Source organism: Rhinopithecus bieti, unplaced genomic scaffold (assembly GCF_001698545.2).
Source record: "Rhinopithecus bieti isolate Rb0 unplaced genomic scaffold, ASM169854v2 scaffold_4816, whole genome shotgun sequence".
NCBI lineage: Eukaryota > Metazoa > Chordata > Mammalia > Primates > Cercopithecidae > Rhinopithecus > Rhinopithecus bieti.
Window position 1 is genome coordinate 257,169 of NW_016804543.1, and position 6,292 is coordinate 263,460.

Here is a 6,292-nt window from a genome sequence, read left to right on the forward strand (position 1 = left end):
AAAGTGCATGTAAAACTGCCAAAATTCAAATAAGATCTGTGGATTATACCAATACTGCTGTCCTGGTTTCATATCGAACTGTAGTTATGTAAAATGTTGCCACTGGAGGAAACTAGGTGATAGGTACACAGGGCCTCTGTTGTATTTTTGCAACTTGCTGTGAATCAGTAATTATTTTAAAATAAATAGTTTTGTTGGGCGCCGTGGCTCCTGCCTGTAATCCCAGCACTTTGGGAGGCCAAGATGGGTGGATCACCTGAGGTCAGGAGTTCAAGACCAACCTGGCCAAGATGTTGAAATCCTGTCGCTACTAAAAATACAAAATATTAACTGGGCATGGTGGTGGGCACCTTAATCTCAGCTATTCGGGAGGCTGAGGCAGAGAATTGCTTGAACCTGGGAGGTGGAGGTTGCAATGAGCCAAGATCACACCCCTGCACTCCAGCCTGAGTGACAGAGCAAGACTCCATCTCAAAAATAAATACATAAATAAATAAATAGCTTTTAAAGTGGTTTTAAACAGTTTTAAAACATATGGAAATGTTAAAATAGTTTTAAAAAGTAATTTAGAAACTATAGGAATGACCTGATGAACAATTTATGCTGCAATATATTACTCAGTAAGCAGATTTGTTCAACATATTGTTTCATTTATTTAGAGAATTAAAGGGTGCTCTAGACTGAATTGTGTCCTACTAAGATTTCATACATTGAAGCCCTAGCCCCCAGTATGATAGTATTTGGAGATAGGGTCTTTGGGAGGCAATTGGGTTCAGATGAGGTCATGAGAATGGGGCCCTTGTGATGGAATTAGTGCCCTTACAAGAAGAGACACCAGAGATATTCCCTCTCCTTCCTCTCTTTTTCTCTTTGTCATGTGAGGATATATCAAGAGGGCCCTCACCAGAATCCAACTACGGTGGTACCGGATCTCAGACTCCAGTCTTTAGAACTGTGAGAGAAAAAATGTCTGTTGCTTGAGCCACGCAGCCTATATGGCAGCTCAAGCTGACCAAGCCAAAGGGAGATGATTGCTCATTCATTCATCCATTTGCTCATTCATTTCTTTGTTCATATTACCCAGCAGTGACTGCATCTTTGGTCACCCCTGGTCCTTGAGGCCATAAAACACACAGGGTTTATGGTCCAGGGCCTATTTCCCTGTAGCCACTCCCTATTGCTGGAGAAGTTCCTTTCAAGACCAATTTATTCTAAAAGGAAATAATAAAAAATACTCAAAATGCACAAGTCTTGTGAAGAAAATGAAGAAAATCCACAGAACATGCCAAAGGCTGAGGGAGTCCACCCTGGGAAAGGTATCCCCCAGGAGGCAGAAGGAAGCCTCAGCCCTCATCAAAAGGTGTAAGCCAGGAAGCAGAAGGAAACCCCAGATGAGGACTGACTGGGCCTGGCTGGGGATTTAAAGAGGATGCTCCGTGTTAGGCATTAGGATCCTGGGGAAATGATAACAGCAGATGAGTTGAAAAGACTTACAGAAGAGATAGGAAGAATAAGAACAAGCTGGTGAAGATCCAGTGGAAGCAAAGACATTCTCACAGTCAGCCATAACCTGTGTGCTTTAGGCCTTCCATTCATTTTTGTCTGATATTAAATTCTGGTCCCTGCTTTCTTTCTGTTAGCAAAAAAAACAAAACAAAACAAAATACACAAAACACAACACAGAGGGCTTCCCGAGATAGAGCAGGGACTGTAGGAGAGACCACAGACACTAGCCAGGAGAGATGGATAAAGGGAAGTGAGCCAGGCAGAGAGACCAGAGTGCGTGAAGGCCCTGAAGTGGGACAGGGCGCTAGAGACAAAAGGAATCTGGCATCAAAGCCACAGAGAGAGCAGAGGGAAGTGGGAGATCAGAAGAGGCTGAGGAGGGAGGCAGGGACCAGGTCTCTAAGGGCCTTTTGGGTCAGTGATGTTGCCCTGGCATGATTTTCCCTGCACCCATTTTCACTTTCAAATATATCCTTTTACCATACTTCAGTAAAGTAATTGTTTTAAAAAAAAAAAAAAAAAAAAAGTCCTTTGGTTGATCAGTTCAAGAGTCACCCCACATTTGGGCCATAGGGAGGACTATAGGTTACCTTGGAATGATGGGCAGCATTGCAGGATTTTCAGCTAGACGGTTAGGTTCTCACTTTTATTTTAGAAAGGCCTCTCTGCCTCCAGGGTTAGAACTACTGCTGAAAGGGAAAATAAGCTGACCAGAAGATTTTGCTTATTCTCCACAGGGAGAGGAAAAAAAGGGAGGGTGAGGTGGGTAAGGAATGGAGAGAGGCTGCCAGGCCTTCATCACCTATGGGAATCTATGGGCCAAACTCTACCCCAACCCCAAACCCTCTGGCGGCTCTCTACCTTCCCACATCCCAACCCCACCCCTGCCCTGCCACCTTCCACCTCCACTCCAGACAACTATCAGCCTAACAAAGGACAACCCTGGAAGGGGGTGAATAGAAAACAGGGTTTCTATGCTTTATTGCTTCTGCTGACTTGCTCCTATTCATACCTGGGGCTAAAGAACCTGTCAGTCTTCAATCTGGACACACCTCCACCCATCCTTATGCCTGAATTTTCCTCTGCATAACAGTTAGAATATAGTGTTATCTTTGGAATGAATGTACCAATGCTTGAAATGATCATGATGAGCAGAGATTTCCTGCAGGGTTAAAAAACCAGACTTTCTCGCAATTTCTGTCCTGTGCATTCTAACCAACTCAGTCAAGTGGCCCAATCTTCCACTTCAAAGAGTACTCTGTTCCCTTTGTTACAGAACTTCCTATGGATCCGTGAAATGTCTCTAAGAAATTCTGCTTTCTCTTCTTTATCCTTTTATCTTCATCCTCACCCCACCATCCATTTGACTTTGCCAACTACACAAGTTGTTACGGATTGGTGATTTTTTTAACATCACCCAAAACTTTTCTCTATGACCTTGGCTACAACTCCTGTTCTCAAGAATTTGTTATAGTGCAACATTCATTGTTACACAAAGCACCGTCAAAAAAGGAAACATGACTAATTTTTCATCTTTAATCCAACGTTAAAATTCAGTCATTTTTTTTAGTGTAAAACCAAGGTGGTTTCCTGTCCCTTTAAGTCAGGCCTTGTGGAGAGTGGATCTGAGTTTGTGCTGGCATGATCTTGGAAAGAGAATTTCCCGACCTTGCTAGGGAAAGAAAGCTTTCTGGCTATTCGTTGGAGAAGGCAATTTTGATGTAAACTGACATTTCTCAGATGCCCATCTTGGGAATATTCTATGTGAAACCCAAAATTTCTGGCAGCTGAAACCTCAGCCCCACTGCCAGGCCCTGGGCAGAGATAAAAGAATGTGGATGAGTGGCAGGCAGATGGGGTTACAACAAGAGGCCTTTTCTCTGGACCCAATGAGATGAGCTGGGGAAGAGGTCAGGGAGGATGATGGGGGAAGAGCAGTGCCTCACAGTGAGGGAATCAACAAAAAAGGCACTTTTTCAGCTTTTCATTGAGAGGGCCCGTTTCCCCTGTTTTCAAGCCCATTTTGAGCACCATTCATTGAGAGGCGCCTTTCTTCTGAAGTCTTTTATCCCAGGATGCTGAAAGCGTTCCCGTGTCCTCCCTGCAAAAAGGATTCTCCCACACTCCAGCCCAGACCCCGACAGACCGGCCCCCATCAGTTCTAGGCCTGCTGAGCACAGTGGCTTCCTCCTCGGCTTCAGAAGCAGCTTTTGTCATTTCTTTTTCTTATATTCTTGAAACCACGAATTTAAAATTGGAAAAGATAATTTCAAAAGTAGAAACAAATAAAGGGCTTTTCTTCTTCTTTTCTTTATTCTTTTGCTCTTTGGGAGAGGATATAGAGGGGTTAAAATAGGGAAAACATGTTGGAATTTTTGTTTGTGTTTGTTTTTGTTTTGTTTTATTTTGAGACAGAGTCTGGCTCTGTCGCCCAGGCTGAAGTGCAGTAGCACGATCTTGGCTCACTGCGACTTCACCTCCCAGGTTCAAGCAATTCTCGTGCCTCCCCCTCCCTAGTAGCTGGGATTACAGGCATGCGCCACCAAGCCCAGCTAATTTTATTTTATTTTATTTTTTGTATATTTAGTGGAAACAGGTTTTCACCATGTTGGCCAGGCTGGTCTCGAACTCCTGGCCTCAAGTGATCCACCGGCCTCAGCCTCCCAAAGTGCTAGGGTTACAGGTGGAAGCCACTGTGCCAGGCCTAGGAAAATGTGTTTTAATTCACTTTGATTTGTTTTCTTATATCTTCCATATAATTAGAGAATTGCATTTATCTTCTCTTTAATAATAAGAATCAAAAGGAAAGTCCTCAAACACTTTCCTTCATCACCAGGTTTTCAGAATTTCTGATACCTGAAATATGGATGTATTTAAATCCGGACCTCACAAACAAGCCAGGGTGTGCAATGGTGACACGCAGGAGAGCTCACTTCTTCTCCACAGGCAGCCACCAGGATGGAAACCCCAGCTCCCCTGCCTCCAGGCTGTGTGACCTTGGGCAAGTTACTTTACCCCCTACACATCAGTTTTCTCCATCAAGAAATTGGAATAATAATAGTACACATTTCATAGGATTGTTATGAGGATTAATTGGGGTATGGACTAGGAGATGCTCAAGAAATATTAACTATTATGTTTACTATATAACTATATATTTACTGTATGTTAATACATCCATGCATTGCTTAACAACAGGGATATGTCTTGGTAAAAGCAGTTTTGCTACTGTGTGAACATCCTAGGATGTACTTATGGCACAAACCTGGATGGTGTAGCCTACACACCGAAGCTATATGGCGTAGTCTACTGCTCCTAGCTACAAACCTGTAGATCATGCTACTGTCTTGAATACTATAAGCAACAGTAACACAATGGTAAGCATTTGTGTGTCTGAATATATCTAAATACAGAAATGGTACACCAAAATTGTGGTTGACCAAACATCATTGTCTGGTACATAAGTGTGCATATATATACACATACATACACATATACACACACACATATATATATACATACGTGTGTGTGTGTGTGTTTGTATTTCTTTCTGGGCAAAGATTGATTACCCTTCATTCTACTAATTAACAGAAAGCTGGGTACCCTTGCATCTGAGGCCAGTTCACTTCTTTGTTTCAATGTTTGGCCCCACCTGAGGCCTTTTGGCAGGGATAGGCCCCAGATAGCATGGCTCACAGGACAGAACTCCAAACCAATGGGTATTGGGAATTGCTCACTTAAATAAACATGAGTCTCTGGATTATTTTTTTTTTTTTCAAAGAAATTTCCAGAGTAAAAACAGGACATCTCTTAGCTAAAAGGAAAGCCCCAAAGCCTCTGTGCACACTTCTATTATTGCACTGAAGAGCAGTTGGGTGGGACAGCCCAATTCTATGGCCCATGGAGTCCTTCCTCCTTCCTTCAGGGTCCCAAAGTCATTCAAGGTCAGGTGGGCCTCCAAGAAGCTAACGATCCTTTGCAACCAAATCTAAACACCCATCCTGAGGGAGAGTGGATTTTCCAAAGCCCTGCCCATGGGTTTTCCAACGTCCCAATTTTATGCTTGTTGTTATGACTTAGAAAAGCTTGCTGGGTTTGTTTTGAAGACAAGGGAAAAAATAACATTACGCTATTTTCAACGGCTGCAAATATTTCAAATATGACCCAAGGCAGTAAAAATGCTGTATTTCCCAAACCACAAACCCTACTCCTTGTTAAAATCCAATTGCCATCTGAGAGTGGGATGAGGAGTACGGATGCCAAGTCCACGGAGCATCATACATTTCATCTTTCTTTGGGTGACTGAAAAATACTGTTTTCTCCACCACTTTCATTACTGCGCTTCACAGCCTGAGTTCATAAAACTGCTGAAAAACCATACTCCAAATGTGATTTAGGCTTTACTCTCGTGATGTTTGAGACCCTGCAGCTTTTAGATCTCATTATGACTTGGTTTGGGAGGACAGGGCTTGGAGAGGACTGAAAAGGGAATGCAGATCATCTCTGATACTTCTTTGGACATTGGAGATGGAAAAGCACAGGTCATTTTAAGAGTGGCTGCCATTGTTTTCTTTCTGTTTCTCTATGGTGCTCAGAGCACAAGGACTAATGCTGGTTCATTTGGAGGCATGCTGTGTCAAGCATGGTGTCTGACACTGAGCATTCAACAGACATTCGTTGAATGAATGATCTATTTAAAGAATGAGGCCTAAAAGGGAAACAAAATTGGCATCACTAGCTTTATTTTTACTGTATTTAAGAAAGTGGACTGTTTTATGTTAACTGT

General features: G+C 42.8%; 1 pseudogene; it reads left to right on the forward strand.

Annotated features, from left to right (window-relative positions):
- The first annotated feature begins 1,240 nt into the window (after positions 1-1,240).
- LOC108527667 (transcription elongation factor A protein-like 8) lies at positions 1,241-5,989 on the forward strand (annotated as a pseudogene).
- Positions 5,990-6,292: the final 303 nt, after the last annotated feature.